We start from the raw sequence: 21,852 nt of genomic DNA, 5'->3' as shown, positions 1-21,852 counted from the left end.
AGATTATGAAATATTGAACTCAAAATTAAGAGAGAAATTAATCCACTTAGAGGCCATGCATATTTCTACAGCCTCCTCTGCTAATAACTCCACTTTGCCATCCTGTGCCCACACTCCAAGCACAGTACCATTCCCACTTTTCCTAAGCCTCTTCACAACTTCATGTCTTTTGCACATACTGTTCTCCCTTTATATAATGTCTATCCCTGTTTATTCACCTGGAAAAATCCAACACATCTTTCAAGACCCAGAAACACCAACCCTTTTCTGTGAAGTTTCTCCAGTTCTCCTGGAAAGAATTAATCACTACCCTTGTATGCACAGCCTTTTGTTTATAATGATGTTTCTTAACGTGCCATGTTATATTTTAATCTAGTTACATGATTCCATTAGACCGCAAACATTTTGAAGGTGAGAAAACAGAGATATCCCACTCTCTGCACTGGTATCCATGTGAGCAGTACATACCAAAAGTTGAGTGTACCTTTACACTTATTTGTACAATTCTATGAGCCAGTACCTATATGATCCAGCCCGGTGTGCAATCCAAAGATGGGTATTAAATATTGAAAAGACACTGGCTGGAGCAGAGGTAAGCCATTTAGACTCATAAACTCTGAGTTACTATTGGTTGTATAACCATAAGGAAATTCCCTGTCCGAATCTCAGTGGCTTCATCTTTAAAACGAAGGCATTAATAAATCACAGGATTCATGAGGCACACAAATGAAATGAGATTGTGGTTGTGGAACCTGAAAACATAATGCTGCTATTAGTTGCTTTTGCCACACCATCCTATATCTGTATGGAAAGTACAATTTAATTATGGCACTGTAACGGACAGAAAAACTCAAATAGAAAAACATGTATTAAAATATATTCATTAAAATGTACATTGACATATAGACAAGTTCTGGTTCAAGATGGTGACATGGAGAATCCTGAACTCACCTCCTCCTGGGGACATGCAGAATCGGCCACTATATACGGAACAGCTTCCCCTGAGGAAAAAAAAAAAACTGGCTGAAAGACTTCGAGTCAGGCGATGTCGAAGTGGGGAGGAGAGGCTGGGACAAGGTCTCATCATAAATGCCACCACTGGTGCTGTGACACACGGGGTTTTGCCAGGGACGGAGCTCAACCTGGAGCTTCTCTCTGTGGGCCAGGGTTCAAACTCTGCAGTGGCCTCTGCCCCTAACTTTTGAGACCTGCACCTGAGAGACAGCTCCAAAACTTTTCACGTGGAAGGAAAGCCAATGGAGCGGGTGGCACAAGACCCACAGGTCAGTCTCTGAGAAGCAGCTCCTCAGGGGCCAGGGCCTCTCACCCACCCCAGAGCCCAGGCAGGAGCAGCCCACCAAGGGGCGGTGCTGTGGTGGGAAGGCCTCACTGGCTTTTTTGGAGGGTTCCCCCCAGGGGCAGGCATCTGATTTGAAACATTTGGGGACCTGGAGACATAGAATACAATAGAATAGAAATGCAATAAATAGAATTCAGTACACATAGAAAAATATGCATACAAAATACATTAATATCCACACAGTGATGACACCTCAAGGCAAGTTTGACTTCACATAGGTGTGATGACATAATTAGTTCTATAACAAATGAGACAGAAGCCATCCTTTGAGCTGAGATGGGCCACAGAGAGGAGATGTGATTAGACACCAGGTGGGATTCGTATACAGCAGGAGAAGACTGCCTGTGCCGACCATAGGGCTCCAGGATCCAGAGCTCGATCTGAATTTACAGGATAGCTGGTAGGCATTCTCCAGCGGGGTCTGCTGCCCCAATCTGTTCACAGTGATGGGGAGAGGGGACTTGGAGAGCTGTGCGCCAACAAAAGTTCATACCCCCAGAAAATATTTTATTCATAATTTGAGCAATGTCATGTGAAACCTGAAATGGAGTTAGAAAGCAGTTTGGGTAGGGATATCAAGAATTCAAGAGGTGGGTAGCTGGATAAATAGGAAATCAAAATGGATTCACCTTTGCCAAGTGCTTCTGAACGTTCCACACCCACCCTAAAGTCTCCTGTCCACTGTCCTTTGCCTCAAAGCCATTTCTGACGTCATTATGTTAACTCCACAGGGTCCAATACTCGGATCTCTCTGCCCCCCTCAGGAGGGCCCCTGCCCATTCTGAATAGTGAGGGGTGTTCTGAACAAGTTAGGAGGGGGTGGGGGTTTCTCAGCAAGGCCCAATCATCAGGATCTGAGTGAGGCTTTTTGTTGGTAATTTTAATTAAAATCTGGGTTTCCTCTAATTCTCCCCTCTCCCCTCCCCAGCCCCTCATTCATAAGTAAATTTACTTCCAAATACCTCCAGGTCCCTACTCTCCACTTACAAAGATGAAATTTCCTTTTCTGTTGCTGTTTGACTGGAGTGACATTTCAATCTTTCCTAGGCTATCTGCGTACATAACAAAAGCATCCACTACTCTGGGTTTTGCTTCAGCTTACAGCAATGTTCTTTCTTCCAGTCATTGTATTTGTCAATCACCTGCCCAGAGGCCTGAGTACAGTGAATAAATACGGGCTTTGGAAAGAAGTGACCAAAAGAAAAACTAAAATAAAACATTATTTGGAAACAGTTCTGACCATAACAGATTTTGCTATGTCTCTTTTTTGTAATAGTTAAATTAAATCAGCATAAAACAAGCTTTGTCCTCCAAGAACCAGGGAAGCTGTAAAATAACATTTTTAGGAAAACCATTTTGTCCTTTACCGAAGAGGCTGACTGATGTATCTCCTTTCTCAGTTTGTTTCTGTCACAGAACTGGTGACAAAGTCACAACTAATGTAGTGCCTCTTCAATATCAAAGAAAAAAATTTATTTTATAATAGTTCGAGTCACTGAAAACTTGTAGTTTAGGAAGTTTCCATGTACTCCTTACCCAGTTTCGCCTATGATTAAGATTTTACATAAGTATGGTATATTTGTCATAGTAATGATCTGATAAGGATAATTATTAAATAAAGTCCATAGTTTATTGAGATATCCTTAGTTTCTACCTAATGCCTTTTTTCTGTTCTAAGATACAGGATACCTCATTGCTGCTGTTGGCTGTAATGGCTTCTCAGAATTTCCTTGTTTCCTGATGACCTTGACATTTTGAAGAGCACTAGTCAAGTATCTTACAGAATGTCTTTCTGTTGAGATTATCTTATGTTTTTGTTATGTTTGCATAGTGGTTATGTGTTTGGGGGAGGAATACCACAGAGGTAAAGTGCCTTTTCATCATACAATTTGATGGATATGTACTATTAACATGAATTAGCTATTTGTTGTTAACATTGATCAACTGGCTGACATAGTGTTTGCAGGCTTCTATATTTTAAAGCTATCCATTTTCCCCTTCCCATTCTGTATTCTCATTTTCCATACTGTATGTTCACTCCACACTTAAGGAATGGGGAGTTAAGCGTCACCTCCTTGTGGGCAGATTATCTACATCAATTATTTAGAATTCTTCAGCATAGATTTATTTATTCTCCCTCATTTATTCAAATAAATATATATTATATATTATATACAGTAAGTATTTATTCTATACTTTAAGATATAATTCAATACAAATTAATTTATTTTGGTGCTCAAATTTATTTCAGTCTGGCCATTAGGAACTCTCAACTAGTTCCTGTGTCCCTTGACATTTTCTTAGCAGAAATTTTTTTTTTTACTTCTTGGCACTACAAGATGCCCTAGACTCACCTTACAGATTCCCTACTCAGTTCTAGAATTAGACATTTCCCCAAGGATTTTTAGATCCTGTTATTGGGGAATACCATTAAGAAACCAAGAACTGGGTACAAGGTGTGCCTGTGCCTTCAGTGTGGTTGCTTTTATGCACTCCCAGTGGACACAGCATGGAAACATGTGATGCACTAACCCCTCTAATTATGTATATAATATACCTTTTGATATTGTCTCAAAGTTCATGGATATTTTGTTTGAATATTTTAAAATTTTTTTTCCTGTCGACGTAATAGTTTGAGACATTTCTCTTGACCCATCTTCAAGATTGCTGATTCTTTCTTCAGCCATGTCCAGTCTACTGATGAGGCCATTAAAGGCATTGTTCCTTCTTGTTACAGTGTTTTGACTTAGAGCATTTCCTTTTGATTCTTTTGTAGACTTTCTAAATGTCTTATGTCACATATTCTTGCATGTTGTCTATTTTTCCACAAAAGCCCCAACATGTTAATCATAGTTTTACAGGCATGTTATATCAGTTAATAGAACTGAAATAAATATGCCTTTAGTGTGGAATTTATGTGAATCTGGTTAGAAGTTGGGTGTGGGGAGTGTGTTTGAAGTTTGCTGTAGCTTCAAATTCCTCTAGTGTTCTTATTGCTCTCTCCTTCCTGATCCTGGGCTTCCTTAAGTGCCATTCCTCACAGAGAGTTTGTCTTCCAACTCTTTCTCCTGTAATCCAGTGTTGCTGTGCTAGAGCCCTATCAGTGTGGTGGCCCTATGCGGGGCAGGGATAGCGTCATAATCTTCCAAGTAAATCTCAGTCTTCTATTTGACCTGTGTCTCAGAGCTGTTACCTTCACAGGTATTTCTCTGGTAGTAAAACCTTACCCCCTGTCCCCTAATTCTCCTTCCCATTCCTTCTATGTTCCCAATGTTTCTTTGAAAATCTGACCCCTGTTGATCATGTCTTCTTCCCTCCTTTGTTGAGAGAGGAAGCCTAGAGGGGGTTCAGTTGGGGAAAATTCCTTCCCTTAGCAGGGATAAAGCTCTTTCAAATTCTCTCCTTTGGAGTAGGCTTTTATTATGTTTTTGTTCTTGCACAAAGCCATACAAAGCCCCTTCCACATAGTGGCACTCAATTACTGATTACTAAAAATAAACTATTTTACCATTTATTTAGTACTCTTGGGTAAATGGAGGAAGAAGGAAAGCCCAAACCGCCCTTCTTGATGACTTCATAGGATTGGTATATAGGATTCCATGTTATACTACATAAATATTTAAAAATTCAAAGACAGATGGCTTTGGGGGTCAAGTGGCCTGTGTTAGAATCCCAGCTCTATTACTGCCTGCCCATGAGGACTTTATCAAGTTACTTAACCTCTCTAACCAACATTTCACATCTACAACATGAAGAAATTATAGTACCCATATGCTATTATTCATGTAATCAACATTTGTGACTGTGTGCAAGGTAATTTGCAAGATGCATTTTTACAAGGAATAATTTAAATCCCATATTATTCATTTTACTGATTGGGAGAAAGTAATAAGCATCAGAACTCCTCCTTCTCTGAAACGTCCAGCCATAATTCCACTCTGGATTTAGAATAATTTCCATACAGATTTTTCATTATTATTTATATCCTGAATGTAGTTTGAAATACACATTTGCTGCTGGAGACCCACACAGATTTCTAAGAATATGCATATGGTAAGGGAATTTGCTAGCTATTAATAACCCTTATCAAAATGACAATGTTCCTTTTTCTGTGACCATGTCTTCTTATAACCCTACTCTGACATGTACTTACCTGGGTAAACATTTCTCATTCTCTTAGTTCTGTTTAATGCATACATGTCATGGGTGCCTATAAGAGTCTGTTATTAGCAGAGTTCTCCATGACTGCCCTAGTAAGATAATGTATTTATTTTATATTAATAACCATATTAATATAATAACAATAAAATACTAATAACTTTAAAATGGATCATAAACTATATGATGTGCATATTTCCATATTCAACATTTCATCTGTAGCTGAAAAATAAATTATCTTTTTGTTTCACATCATCTACTTTCTATTTTCTTCAGCATCCATGGTATTCAAAAATAGTCATCATAATTTACACTAATTTCTTATGACAAAACTGCAAATAGAAATTGATTTGTCTTGTAATAAAGTTTTTAATCTAATATACTATTGCTCTTTCCAATCCACTAATATATAATGAGTATGTTCAGCTTTCTCTCCTTATTAATCATTTTCACTTTATAATGTCAATAATATTGAATTTTCTCTTTATTCATGTCTTACAGGCAGTGCAGAAAATTAAACATAATAGATGAACCAATAATCTAATCTATTATCCTGGTAATAATTCCTAAGTAGAGGATGATAAACTAGTGTTGCAAGTAACAACATAAGATTAAATATCTGATAAAATTACTCAAAGATGAAGGTAGAAATAGCCACCTGCCATTGGAAGCAATCCAATATAATTACGACTTCTGCTTCTTCCCATGATGGAGAAACTAGTTGTGGACTAGTCCTTCCCACTATGAACAACTACCAAACTAGACAAAATATATAAGGCAACTGGTTTTAGAAACCGGGCTACAGGTGGCAGGGAATGACCCTCTTTGACAGAGAGAAGCCCTGAGGCAGTCCCCCCATTTCCTCAAGCTCTCTGCCTCAGAGTACTTTCAAGACTATAGTATGAGTTAGGGAGTTAAGAGCTCAGACAGAACAGGGCAATCTTGTTGAAACATGGAAACAGAAAATGGAAATTGGGCTACTGAGCTGACTGGAATTTGTGGGGTAGTATTCTAAATAAAGTTGCCCCAAAAAGAAGCTTTCAGAATTTAAACATGTCCCATTAGGTCTTTGATGATATGCTAAGCTGGGCATGTAAAGATTGCCAGTAAGTTATACGATGAAAGGAGATGGAAGAAAACTAGAGAATCTGAAAATACAGTAGCAGAGTGGAATGACCTTGCTGAATTTTGGGGGCAGTCAACTGAACACACCAGAAAAGCCACACGTTAGGTGGGAAAACTTCTAGCCTTAGAATAAGGGATTCTCTAGATTTGCCCAAACAAGGTTTAAAATCAAACCAAGCAAAGATCAGCATATTCATCAGAAAATTAACTGTCTCCCAGGGAAAAAAAGCCAACTTTCTTTAATAAAGAGAAGAAAACTCAGACTCTCAATAATTTGCATGTATGTTTTGCATGTATAACTGGTGAAATCTGAGTTAGCACATCAGGTAATACAAAATTAATAGTCATGGCAAGAAACAAGAAAATATATCCAATAACCAGTAAAAAATTCACAAATGTATTTGTATCTACATGAGCATATACATTTATCAAATCTCATTAAACTGCACACTTTGAAATTATAATTTAGATACTAGAAAATGTACATATGTTAAGAACATAGTTTGATTACTTTGGGGAAATTTGCATACTTAATCGGGGGCAAAGGTTAAGATTAAGACTAAACATTTATATCATTGCTGATAGTTTTTTTATATGTTGCTGGATTCGATTAATATTTAATTAGGAATATTTTTTATCTATGCTCACAATAGATATTAGTCCGTAGATATCCTTCCTTGTGATGACTTTAGCAGTTTTTGGTATTAATTTAATACTGGCCTCAGAACTAGGAAGTATTCTAACTAATATTTCCAATAATAAGAATAATTTTAACTAATGGAAGAGATTGTTGAGAATTAGTACCACTTATTCCTTGAATAAGTGATAGAATTTACCACTGAAACCATTTTGACCTGCTGGTTTCTTTTTTGGAAGATTTTTAGTTACTGATTCAATTTCTTTTATAGATATGGGCCTATTCAACATGTCTATCCTTGTGTGAGTTTGGCAGAACGTGTCTTTCAAAGAATTAGGCCATTTCATCTGAATTATCAAATTTTGTTCATAATATTCCTTTATTATGCTTTTAATTTCCATAGGATTATTAGTAATGATCCTGCTTTCCTTTCTGATAAAAGTCATTTGTGTTCTCTCTCTCTCTTTTCTTTTTGTTAGCCTGCCTAGAAGTTTATCAAATTATTTGATCTATCCAAAGATGTGCTTTTTGTTTTCACTGATCTTCTCCATTGTTTTTCTGTTTTCAATATCATTAATTTCTTCTCTAATGTTTATTATTTCTAGTCCTCTGATAGCACTAGGTTTATATTACTTTTGCTTCTCTAGTTTCATAACATGGGAACTTAGATAATTGATTTTAGATCTTCCTTACTTTTTAATATACACTTTCAATGCTATAAATTTCCTGCTAAGCACTTTTTCTACAGTACCCTCTATATTTCGATTAAGTTGTATTTTCATTTCATTCAACTCTAAATATTTTTTTAATGTCTCATGAAATCTGTCTTTGATCCAGATTTTATCTGGGAGTATATTGTTTTATTGTTTAATCTTCAAATATTTTGAGGTTTCCCATCTATCTTTTAGTTATTGATTTCTTGTGTAATTCTATTGTGGTCTGAGAACATGCTTGGTATGATTCCCATTCTTTTAAATTGTTGAGATATTGTTTTATGGCCCAAATAGAGTCTATCATGGTAAATTTTCACATGAGCTTGAGAAAAATAAGTATTCTGTTGCTGAATGAAGTTTCTATAAATGTCAACGTGATGGAGTTAATTGATGGTTCTATTCATTTGAACAATTTCCCTGGTGATTTTCTGTCTGCCTGCTCTGTCAGCTTCTGAGAGAGGGGCATTGAAGACTCCAGTGATAATAGTGGATTAGTCTGTTTCTCTGACTTTTATCAGTTTCACTTCATGTATTTTGATACTCTGTTGTTAGGTGCACATATGTAAGGATTGTTACATTTTCCTGGAGGATTGACCCTTCTTTATCATTAAAAATGACCTCTTTCTCCAGATAATATTCCTTGTTCTGAAGTTTGCTTTTTCTGAAATTAACATGATTACTCCAGCTTTCCTTTGATTAGTGTTAACATGGTAAATCTCAATCCCTATCTTTTTATCTATCTGTGTATTTATATTTAAAGTGATTTTCTTGTAAAAACATTTGTTGGATCTTGTTTTTTGATATATTCTTTTGTAAATGTTTTATGCCTTAGTTTGTTTGGCTTTAATAACAAAATAACATAGACTGAGTAACTTATAAACAATATAAATTTATTTCTCACAGTACTAAAGGCTGGGAAGTGCAAGATTGAGGTGCCAGTGTAGTTGTATTCTGGTGAGAGCCCTTTTCCTGAGTAATTTCTCCTCCCACTAAATCAGATAAGGCTCAGGTGAATTATTTTGCCTTGCTGGGTAGGTGGTTGTTTGGAGAATTCTCTGGGCTTACTTTAATACGTTACTTTTCTCCTGGGTTTATTTCAAAGTGGTTACTTTTCCCCTTTCCCTGTCCAAACACAAAGGATTTTTCTCCCATCTTCATTGTTAAAACTGGAGATAAAACACATGAAAGTCACCCTCCCCCTTAGGCTAGTCCCCCCAAATATTTTAATCTTCAAGCTAGTCTGTTCATAACCTCCAGCAGTTCATTGGAGTTACTGTTTAAGTTTTCCTACCAGATAGGGGCTCCAGAATTTTCTGCTTCAGGTAAGCTAGTTCATTTACATTCTGTAATCTATGTATCTACCTGTCTTTTCAGTTTTGGGGGTGGAAGTTTGTCCTGTGATCTCAGTTCTCTGAAGAATCTAAGAAGTTATATTTTTTCAATTTGTTCTGCTTTCTTCCTGTGAGAGTGGGAGTGACAACCTTCAACCTCTCCATCAGTCCTATTGACTGTTCTTATTGTGAAAGGGTGTTATGTTTTGTCAAATGTTACTTATGCAATTATTGAAATTATCATTTGGTTTTATGTTTTCTTCTATTAAACTTGTGTTACATTAATTGACTTTTGGATGTTAAACCAACCTTGCATTCATGGGTTAAACCCATCATGGTATGTAAGCCTTATTCATTTAGAACCAGTCAGAAGCAAAGGTCAAGACTTTCAAGTTGGGCCATTTCTATATTTTCTTAGAGCAAAATATCTCAGATGAGTTCATATGTAAGAGTAGCTGTTACCTCTGTGAGATGAAAGAGTAGCTATTACGTTTGTACCTGAACAAAGTACAGGGATGTACAGGGATTGTGTCCAAAGCTGTATTTTCAGGTCCCTAGCTCTTCTTAATGTTTTACTACTTGCTGTTTATTCTGTATCTCTGTATATACTTTGATGCCTGGAACTCTAGACTAAAAATGGGACTTTCAAACTTCTTGTACATATCATATACATGAACAAGAACACAACACATTGGCTTCATTTTCCTTAGAACTTCACCACACATGTGAGTTCTTCCTAGGATCACTTACTAAATCAACTACTTGGTTCATATCCTTGTCTTAGTGTTTACTTCTGGGAACCTAATCAAGGGCTGACTGACTCAAACCATGCCCAAGGGACACTTTATTACAGCCAAACTCAGCCCTGTGCTCTTTCCCATATCCACGTCATATTCTCCTGTCCCTTCTAAACTATTACTCATACTTGGAATTTCCCATAGGCTATTAAACTCATACTATTATTCATACTTGGAATTTCCCATAGTAATGTGAGTAAACTGAAGTCAGTCTGCTTGCATTCATATCCTGGTTCTGCCACTTACTAGCTATATATTCTTCATCAAGTTACTTAGTCTCTCTGTGCCTCCATTCCTAACCTATTTTATAGAGACAATAATGGTACCAAACTCATGAAATGACTGTGATACTCTTAAAAAATTAGTACTTAGAAAGTTATCTCAGTTTTAAGTAATACTCAACAAACGTAAGCTTGTTATCCCATATCCAAATCTCATCTTCAAAGCACATCTCAACCCTTTACCTTAAAGATGCCTTTTTTAATCCATAGTTGTATATAAGCATTTCATTTCTTGTGGACTCTCTTTACCTATCTCTGTTTGCATTTATTTTCTGTTATGTATTATATGTAAATTTAATTCTCCTGATAAAACTTGTTTTGTGAAGATAATTCCCTTTCTTTGTATCCAATTCAATGCTTAACACATAGTATATACTCAGTAAGTATTTAATGAATTATTTCATTTCTACCATACATACACATGCATACAAAATGATAAAGCACATTTAAGCCAATTTGTAATATTGTGACCAGGTACCTAGGTAAAAAAAAGGTTAATGAGGTATTTATAGCAAAAGTTAACATTCCCAGCTAAGATGCTTTGCAGAACAAGATATTCTGGAAACAGCAGACCTCAGAAGGGTACAAAAATTATAAAAAGCTATTTGCAATTGTTATCTGCAAGAGCTCATCTGACTGAAGCCTGGAAAACCCCTTCCTGTTGCCAAGGACAGAGAGTTTTGACCAATCACTATTCCTCTTCTGTACACACCAATTAGAGTTGAGCTGAGTTTTCACTTTATTTGCATAATCCATGTGCCAATCAGATTGTTATTAGCTTTCACCTAATTTGCCTGGTGGACCTAAGTGAGAACTTCCCACCTTTTTTTTCTGGTTTGTGCCAATAAAAGATCATCCCTGTACTTTGTTCAGGGAACTGCTTTGGGAACTATACCAAGTATTCTACTTACTTCCTGCAAGTAATAAACTTTCCCTTCTTTCAGTCCAACTTCGTTGGGTCTTATTGGCAGATACTAAGAGACAAACTCCTTATGTTCAGTTACAATCTTAATCATCAATTCTACTCACAAAAGCAATAGAAAATTCCCTGTTTAGAGCTACATTTTACCCTCAGGAGATAAATCACCAGTTGAAACAGTGGAAGTTAGGTAATAGTTCAACCTCATCTGCTCATCTCTATTACATATGAGGACTGATTCCACTGTGGATTGATTTATATCACAAGAAAAATAAGATTCCAAATGGGGAGACTGGGCTTGTTTTTTGTTGTTATTTTCTGGGGCACACAAACCTCTGGGGCAGAATCATTTCTAATTATCCCTCATGTTTATGAATCACATAGAGACTCTAAGGAGCCCAGATATTCACAAAGAAACATTATTTTCATTCAAACATATGTCTCTCCCCAGCTTTTCATCTGCTTCTTGGCTTAAGAATCTGTTCAGCTCACATTAAAAAAATCACCATGTTAAGATGGTGATTTGGAAGTAGTTACATGGAATAGCTTTGGCTCTATAACTGAAGAGATACTCTTCATTATCTAGCACATGAACTCAAATCTCTAAATTCAAATCACTGCCAATTTCTGAGATCAGCTTCACAATATTTCAAAGCAAAATCTAAGATGATGCTTCCACCGCAGAAACAGAGTTAGAGCTCAGGTTTTGTTTTGTGTTAATTTTTCCAGTGAAATATAATTATTATTTTAGAAACAGAGAATTTTTATTGTAATCCAGTTCAGAAAGTATTTATGCTACATCTGCTGAGTAATCACTGTATAGTTTGCTTCAAGGGGACTCCATGATGATGAGATGTAGTGTTTGCATTTCATGCACTTTTAGTTTTTTGAGACGAATGTTCAAACACATCTAAGTCAGGAAAAGTAAATTATAATAAAGTCCACATAAGAAACACAAGTGCCATTTGGATTAAATTGAGGAAGAGAGCTAATTCATCAAGATAATAGGACTTGAGTCAAGATGCATGTTATGGAGGAAGTGACACTTCAGGTAGGGCTGGAGGAAACAGACTCAAAAGACAGAGGTGGTGAGAAAAGTTCTCCATAGAAAATAAAGAACTTGTGTGATCTTAGTTTTGTTGGCAGGCATAGTCACCCTCCTCCTGGCAAAATAGCCCTGATTTTCCTTTGAAGAAGCACCCATGTTCTTTGAATAGATTTGATGTTATTTGTGGCATGTAATCTAAGCCTACTGGTGGCACTTTATCCATAGTGATTGGTTTAGGAATTGATTTAGGTTATTTCGAGCTCACATAGGACTTTTCTTTTAGTGACTAAAAGGGAGACATCTGCTTTGACAATGGCCTTGAGCCTGAGAACACGTAAGTCTGCAAATGCTGTTTGCTATTTTCCCTCTTCATGGACCCTGGGACTGAAATCAGCATAGGGATAAGATTCAAGAGATGATGAAGTCTCATCTATATGACATTGTTTGAGCCTGAATGTCAAGCCTACTAGCCAGTCTGAGCTTTCTAGTTACTTGGACCACAGAAATTCTTTTGCCCAAGATAACTTAGGTCAAGTTTCTGTTACTTCTACAACAAAGGGCCAAAACTAATTAAGGAAATAAATGCACAGATCTAGAAAATCATGTTTAGGAGACTCTCCCTTTGGGAATAGAAAGTTCTCTTCTATTACCATTAATTATCAACATCTTGCACCCTCAGGAATTTTCATTTACTTTCATACTCACCAGGTACATGTCTATGAAATGAATCTCAAAAAGAGCAGAAAGGCACCAAAAAATCTCTTACTATTACTGTCAGATCTCTTTTGCCCACTTCCCACCTTCTCCCACATTCAGCTGCCTTCTCTACCTATCAGTTGGGTTTACTGGCACCAAAGATTTACTGATGCAATCTTGCCCAATCTACTTCTATTCTGCCGGAGCAGAGGTTGTAAACTGGGGGTTGGTGGTGAGATTTGATAATGATGATGATGTCATAGCTACTATTCTTGAGGGCTTCTTAAATTCCAGGAACTGTGCTAAGAGTGGTAGATGTATAATTCCCTCATCTTCATAAAATCCTGTGAGTTATATACCATTTCCCTGTATACAGATGAGGACATTGGGGCTCATAAATGTTAATTAACTTGTTCTAATTCTAACGGTGTGAGAGGTCACATCAAATACAATCTATCTGATTCCAAGCCCTCCTCCAAAGTCTTACCTTAGCAACAATCAGTGAGTTCACAGTCTACCGGAGCTTTGAGTTATTAATAAGAATGTGTTGCTTGGATCAGTGGAGAGCTTACCCAGTTACTTTACCAGTAGGAGACCAACACACAACTTGTTCAGGGTCTAAGGTGGGTAGATAGATGCCCAGCAAATCCCAGGGACTTGGAAAAAAAGTCTGTGGCAGGAGACCAGCATTTGCTCTCTACAGCTGGAATTCATAAATAATGACTCCAAAATATGCTATTCTTATTGACCACAGGTGTACAAACAGATAAGAAGGATGAGGTCCAGAGAGGTGAGCTACTCTAAGAAACTGGCTGAGTTAGGATGAGAACCTGACCACCCTGGATTGACCCTCTGAGTAATCCCTGTTTCTCAGGGAAAGTTTAAATCTGGACCATAACTAAGACCCTAGAGCTAAGGTTAGGACAAGGGCTTGGCAGTCCGGTGGTCCAACTCCAACTTTCCCTGTTGAATTTTCCTAGGATGACTATGGGCTGGAGATCCAGAAACTGCTGCTTCAACGAAGGAAATAATTAGCATTTGTTAAAAATGAGTTACAGACTGGTGTTCCTGTGCTTTATCTTTCTAATTCAAATAGCAGCATGGGCAATCTTTTGGGTAAATAGTATTATCCTTATTATAGTGAATAAGAAAAGAAAAGAGGGGTCAGAGCAGTTGTGCCACAGCCTCCAAATGACCAGATTAGTACTTTTCAAAGCAGGAATTAAATTTGTTTTGTATTTGTGACTTTGAATGTGATTGCACACTCACCCCTACTGCATGACTTCAGATTATGTCACACCATAAATGCCCCTTATCTTCCAATGATGAGTCAAAACACCACACACAACGTACACACTCACACACACACACACACACCAGAAATCCCATCAGTAAATACACAGTTTATTTTTAAAATGCACTAGAGATATTTTATTTGTTGGTATGTTTGTTTTTGTTAGAGACTTTGTTTTGGTATGGAAAGTAGGTGAAGTAGCTTTTTCAATGGAAACAGAGAAACAGATCTTTATGTCTGACCATCTAGTGTTTGAGTACTGTGTGTTAGAAAGAAGGACCTTTTATACAACCTAAAGTTATTTTGTTCTTTTTATTACATGACAGGAGCTTATATCAACTTCCCAAGTTATTGACAAAAAGTAGAAAGCAGCTGTCAGGACCTCTCAGTAAATGTAATGTGCAAACCTCATGGACAAGAAGACCCAAATGGCCACAGGATCCCAGTGTACCCTCTTCCTCAGCAGTCTGATGGACACTCATGTTTATGGAGACCTTCCAAAGGCTGCTTTGTGTATCTTATCACACGAAGTGTGTAACTTTGGGAAAGTCAATATTTGGGGTGCCTTGGTCTTTGAGTCTGCAAAACTGGGAGGCTTCACTTCCCCCAAACTAAGGACAAACTGCTTTTTCAGAGATAAATAGGAGAATCATCAAGTTAGTGTCCTGACAGTGAATAGGGCTGCACCCCTATCATCTATACCGTTCTTTAAGAATACAGAGATGGAGAAACTATCATTGGTCTTAGAAACTTAAATGCTTACAAAAGCCAGACAGTTGATGTGAATGAGTAATGTGAGAAAATAGGGAGGGATGGAGCACATGGTACCTACAGGCATTCAGAAGGCGGTTTTACAAAGTGGCCAATACTACCAAAATTTGGAGTCAGAATATCTAGGATTCAACTGTGGCTTTACTAAAGTGCATTTGGATAAGTTATCTGAAGTTTTACTGCCTCAGTTTTCTTACCTATGAAATGGAATATAAGATTGGCCTTACAGGATTGCTGCAAAAATTGAATGATAGTGTCCATATCAGCTTTGAGGCACAGTGACTGACAAAAAGTCAATGCTTGATAGATTGTTTTTTCCTTTAAAAAGTTCAGGGATGCATTTATATTCTCAGTGAAATCTTGATTATCCTGACTTCAACTAACTGGGACCCTCAAGTCGTTGCAAATATGTCATCTTTATATCCATTTTCTGCATACTTTTTGAGTGATTGCTCTGTGTCTGTCTTCATGATTGTTGATTTTCATTCAGTGGTGAGCAACAGGCAAGATTCTAGACATGGCCCTAGACCATCCTAGTAACAAAGGTGGTCTAGTTGTGATGATGCTAAAGAAATTCAGAAAAGCATGGCAAGTTCATAACAATCTTTTAAATGCTTTCATCTCATGAATGGTTGAAGAGCAAAGTCATCTTCCAGTTCTTTGCAAAGAGGACTCTGTTGGCCCAGGTGTATATAACACTATGGAAATATCTCACAAGTATGCAGCAGGAGGATCAACTGAAACCTTTGTTCATCTCAGAGCCTGGGCTGTATAGGACATCCATAGCCAACTGCTCTTATGATTCTTTCCCAGCCATTTCAGAATATCCGGGACCTAGACCATAATATCTTCTCTGGAAGCCTTAAATTCTCTGTATCTGAGAGACTAGACTATATTTATCTAGACACATAAAGCAAAACTGACAAAAAGGATAATGAGGATTAACAAAACTATCCTAAAACAGTTGTAGTTCTGGAAGAAATGAAATGGAAGTGTTCAAGCTAAGATCTGGGCATTTGGTCTTAAGATACCTGTCGGCATCAAAAGTGTGGTCTGAGAGAGACAGTTTCTATGTATTTCATTTGCCCATAGAATGTGCACACTAAAGTTCCATATTCATTTCTATAAACTTAATTCATGCTAACAGTCTCTGCCCACAAAGAGCTTGACATCAGAGCCTCTAGTTGGCAATAGACACCAGTACTTTGAGATGAGCTTGGCTAAAAAGTTAAGTAGAGATTAAATGCCAATCTGATGTCTGAAAGTAACTTCTTCCAGGAAACAGCTGTTATTATATATACTAGTCTCACTGGGGCAGGAAACAGTGGGGAAAAAAAGATACCTTGTTAGCCCTGGGGAAAATAAAATACAGCCAGATCACTTCCATAAAGTAAGCACTCTCCATTTATCCCAGGCAATTAAAGTTTTATGTCTTGACTGTAAAGTGTGCCTCCTACTTTAACATCCTAGAGTAAACACGGAGTCGTCCTTGAAAAGTATGAGAATTGTAAAGACATGAAATAGGTAGGAAAGTGAGAAAGGAAACTGCAAATATTTTGCTAATAGAAATTTAAAATCCTATTTTCATCTAATCAGACCCAGCAAGTATTTCGAGGAAGTACACGGAAGAGTCAAAATTTTTTTCTATAAGAATTGACAGAAGAAAACAATAACCGAGACCAAATTAAATAGATGACAAATGTGAGAGAAAAAAAATTCTCAAGAGGAAATGTATTAGGAAATGCAGCAAATAGAAAAGTGTCTAACCTTCAAAAGCATTAATTAAAACAATCATGAGATACTATTTTGACTTATCATGCTGCCTAAAATTTTTTTTAAAAGGAGATAAACAATGATTAGAAAAATTTACCTGGCCCTCATATATTTGTATTGAGAGTACACTGTCCTATAGGAAAGTCATTAGAAAATGTATACCCAAGCTTTAAAAATGTCCTAAAACAGCCTTCATAATGCTTATGAGCATCTATCCTGTAAAAATAGTCCAAAGTACAGAATAAGCTTCATGGGCTAATATGCAAATATGTTCTTGTCAGCCAAATAAGTGAGATACTGGCTCTTCTTCCTCTTGAGCAAATAGTACTTTTACAAACACAAGAAGAAAATATGAAGTGGCATACCAAGAATTTTGCTAAGCCCCTGTCTGTCTTTACAATTTAACAGAAGGGGAAAAGCATACATTAGAAAAAATTGAGAATAATATAAAAAATAAGACTTGGATGCTGCAGAGAGACAAAATAAAATAATCGACTAATTTGTGAATCTTTCTCTTTTATATCTATTTTAGAATATTAAAGAAGTATGTCTATTGCAAAAAGTTTGGACAATACACGACAAACTAAAACAGCATAAAATCTCAGTTCCCTTTACTTTTCTTCATTACTTCTTTCCTCCTTGGGTTTAATTATATTTTTCCTTTAACAAAAACATCCAGTGCAAGAAAGACGCTCGGACCCTTCTTTGCCCCCTGAAAGCAGGAAACAAAGCCGCCACGCCCAGGCTGTTCTGCCTGCCCCTGGAGCTTACAAGGCATCCTGATCCCCAGAGAGAGGGAATTCAGGGCAGAGAAGGCAGTATAAACAAACTTCATAATTTTTTTGTTTATTTGCTACCTTGAGCTTAAACCTTAATTGTTTCTTTGCTTAAAAGGTATAAAAGCTGCCTGTTTTAGGGACTCCAGGAGTGTCATATTCCTATGAATTCTCATATATGCAAAATTAAAATTTGTTTTTCTCCTGTTAATCTGTTTTCTGTCGATTTAATTATTAGGCCAGCCAAAGAACCTAGAAAGGGAGAAGAGAAAGTTGTCCTCCTCTACAGCAGTTTCTGAAACTTTCCATAAGCCAAAAAAGCAGAGCATGAGAGTCGCTGCTCCAGGCCTGAGGACTAATAAACCACCTTATGCGAGTCATTCAGCCACACTGTACCTCGGTTTCTCTTGCTGTCAGATAATAATAACTTAATTCTACTTTGACAAATCTTCAAAGGGTGAACCCTGAGTGATTAAAAAATACTCTATCTATATTAGTTATTATTTCTTCACCCTTTCTTTTTTCCCTTCTGAGAGATCTTGTGAAATTTAGTCACAAAAGTTCTTTTGGGCAAGTTACAAAATTTCACCCTGCAATGCTTAACATATTTTCCTTCTGAAGATATTTTAGTATTCTGTGCTCACTGCTGATTGAAAATTGCTATTCTAACTTGTTCCAATAACGAAGAAAAATGTTAAATTAAGGATAAATGAAAGCAGTAAATATGCATTTGTGCCCATCAACTTAGAGATGAAAGACGAAGTGAATAGGTAAAGATCTAAATGACACCCCATCGTTCCAGCCTGATTGAAAAACCTCAGCAAGGTGCTATTTTAAGAGCAGAGCAGCTTTTCTCAGGAAACAAGCAGTGTTAGGTAGCTGTTTCAGCACTGTAGCCCAATAGCAGAATATTTACACTAGAAAAACAAATTCCAGTTAATAAGATTTTGCCTTAAAAGAATGCTCCAGCAAATACAAAAGACACTGCCATGATTGCTCACACAGCTCTGCTGCTCTGCCCATGAGAAGCAGTCCATGTATGCACAAATACACGTACACACATGCACAAAAATACATCAAAGCCACAGATGGCTCTTAGGGACAATACTTAAGGAACATCTGATAGTATGAGTTCCAGGAATTATGATCTGGCCTGAGTTACCTGCAAAAGTTTCATAATCGACCAACACAAAGTTTTATTTTGTTAGAAGTGAATCAAGTGCTTCTAACATGAACCTGGAAAACACGGAGCTCCTAAAGTAGTAACAAAAAGAGCTACGCTGAGGTGCTGCTCTGACAAAGGAGTCGATGAGAATTTTTTTTCTCTGTAGTCCCGGTAGGGAGTACCCAGCTGTTTTTTCCTACCATGAGCCAATGAATTCTGGTTTCTTCCTTGCAGACTGCTTTATAGCTAGAGTTAGGAATATTTCTCTAAAAATTATGTGGAGGGACTATTACATACAGGCAAAAACACATGCTCCAATTTAAACGAATTTAAGTGAATCCTAGAAAGATTCCTTTAAGAGTCTTGTGATAGTTAATTGTATATGTCAACTTGACGGGGGTAAGGGATGCCCACATAGCTAGAAAAACATTTTGAGTGTGTCTGTGAGGGTGTTTCCAGAGAGATTAACTTTTGAACCTGTAGATTGAGTAAAGAAGATTACCCTCACCTATGTGGCCAACGTCATTCCATCCACTGAGGGCCCGAACAGAAAAGAAAGGCAGAAAGAAGGTGATGTCTCTCTTTTGAGCAGGACATCATTTCTTCCGCCCATAGATGTTGGAGTTCCTGGCTCTAGGCCTTCAGACTCAGACTGAATCACATCGCCCGATGTACTTACTACTTCTTCAGCTTGCAGACGGCAGATCATGGGACTGAACAATCTCAGCTTCATGACCGCAAGAGCCAATTCCTGAATCTATCTATCTATCTATCATTTATCTATCTATAGCTATTATCTATCTATCTATCTATTTATAGATATAGATAGATATCATCTGTCCTATTTTTCTGCAGAACCCTGACTAGTACAGTTTCCAGGATTAGAATAGTAAGTTTGTGTTATCTAATTCAGCCTCTATTTTGAATCTCTGCCATAGAGACTCAAACTGTAGTCGCTTAGGTAATCCTACACCTCTAGTAATGGAGAGCTCACTAGATTAATGTGAAAGCTCTAATCATCATTCATTTATGTATTAGCTCAAAAATGTATTACATCTCTACTCTCTGACTGGCACGTGCTAGGTGCCAGGAGCACAACAGTGGACAAGAGATCTCAATCACAGAAGCTACGGATTTAGGGGAAGATACAACTCAACCAGAAATGAGATTATAGTACTTCTTATTTCAATTGAACACTCTCATATGTAAATCCCACTCTCTGTTCTAGATTAAGCCCCTAGGAACACATACAAGCCTAATTTATATCCCATAGACAAATCCATCACGCACTTGAAGACAACTATCTCAGTTTTGCAAATTAAAAATCTCTAATCCATTTATTCATTTTTTTGTTTTGAGCATCTGCTTTGGGCCATGTTATGGAGATACAGCAAATTAAATACTAACACAGCTCCTGCCTTCAAGTAGTCATCTGTCCTTGCATCTGCCATTTTTTAGAGGTAGAATTCCTCCCATCCAAATTGCTCTCTATTTGCCACTCTAAACACTAACAGTCAACACTGTGTTAGAGGTTTATTTCTGTACAACACTAAGTGGCACAGGCCCTGCTATCAAGGAACATATCGGCTGGTTGTAGGACCAAGTGTAGCTACTCCAATCATGTCATTAATCATGCTGTCAGTAAAACAGGTGTATGGAGCACATCTGGTCGATCTATTTCCCTTTTCCATCACTATCCAGGGTATCTAAATATATGCAAGAGTAATAATATAATGAGGTTTACATTACTAAAAACAGTGTAAAATGAATGTCAAACATTGATCTTTGAGCGTAGAAGTTACATGTCATCTTTGAAGACAGTTAAATTAACAAAGCCCATTGACCTAACTCATAGCAAGTGGTGCTTTAGTCCTTTTCCTGGAATATTTCTAAGACCTAGGGTTACAGTTTATTCCGTGAGGTATGACCCAACACTTGGAGATGCTCCTGAAGCCCTGAAGCTTGGAGCTTGCCACAAAAAACCTCTCTGCAAGTTGCTCCAGGTCAACCTGCTGTCTTTCCTCCTCCTGTTGGCTGCCTCTCAGGTTATTCTAGCTTCAGTCTCTAACCCCTGCCTTTGGGAAAGCCAAAGAACACAACTAATTGTTTGTCTTCTTTCCACCAAAGCAATGCAGATTACATAATCCACCTCCAGTATTTCTAGAGCTGGGGGGGAATATTTTGATAGGTTGTGATCATTTTATTTACTTTGTCGGTTGGAGTCATTGACCTTCATCCTTGAGTCCCCAGCCAGCTTCTCCTTGTTTTTCCATCTGGTGCTCCAGATATTGCATTGTTTCTTTTATGGGTTCCTTGGATATAATCATTTTAAAATAAGAATATGTTCACATGGCCTAAGACTGAAACACTTTAAGTTTCCACTTTTTAAATCAGCACTGAATGAGTGTTAAGTTCCTCCTTACTCCAGCCCTGAGGCTCCCCCAGCCACACACTGTTCAACCTTTCATTTAGTTCCAAAACCGTATATTTAGTTACATGACCCACATTTCCCCTTACATACTGTTTAGGCAGCTCTAACTGAACACATCCAAAATGGAACTCTTAATTTTTTTACCCTAAGTGTATCCTTCCATCACACCAACCATTTGCTTAACCACAAATACTAAAGTTATCCTCATTTTCTCACCTTCCCTCAACATTAGTTCATGTCTCACCAACTCAAAAGCTCTATGACTTTGGAAAAATTGAAACTGGCCATGGTTATAAACAAGGTTTTGATAAATAATCTGTTGATGAGGGAAATAATATTTTAAAAAGTGATGACCCAGATTTATAGAACTGGTGGCCTCGTAGGGACAGAATGGGAGTATTAATAAATGAGCAACCACTTTCCCAGCTGTGTCTGGGCCAGCTGCCCTTACACTCAGGTGCTTGAAGAAAGTCCAACTGTTTCTTCCTAGATTCTGACAAGTGTCTCTGATTGGACACCTAAAAAGTGCCAATGAGGGAGGATGTGTTTCCGAGGTACTTAGCTCCTATTGGTGCAG

General features: G+C 37.4%; 1 long non-coding RNA gene across 2 annotated transcripts in view; it reads right to left on the bottom strand.

Annotated features, from left to right (window-relative positions):
* LOC140850562 (uncharacterized) overlaps nucleotides 1–21,852 on the bottom strand; it is a 188,934-nt gene that overhangs the window by 73,494 nt on the left and 93,588 nt on the right. For both annotated transcript variants that reach the window (XR_012133499.1, XR_012133498.1), the window contains exon 2: nucleotides 952–1,001. This is a non-coding gene — a long non-coding RNA (uncharacterized lncRNA). The remainder of the gene's footprint in view (nucleotides 1–951; nucleotides 1,002–21,852) is intronic.

This window comes from Manis javanica, chromosome 7 (genome assembly GCF_040802235.1).
Source record: "Manis javanica isolate MJ-LG chromosome 7, MJ_LKY, whole genome shotgun sequence".
In the NCBI taxonomy this organism is placed as follows: domain Eukaryota; kingdom Metazoa; phylum Chordata; class Mammalia; order Pholidota; family Manidae; genus Manis; species Manis javanica.
The sequence above is the reverse complement of the archived record's forward strand: the minus strand, read 5'-3'. Positions and strand labels throughout refer to the sequence as shown.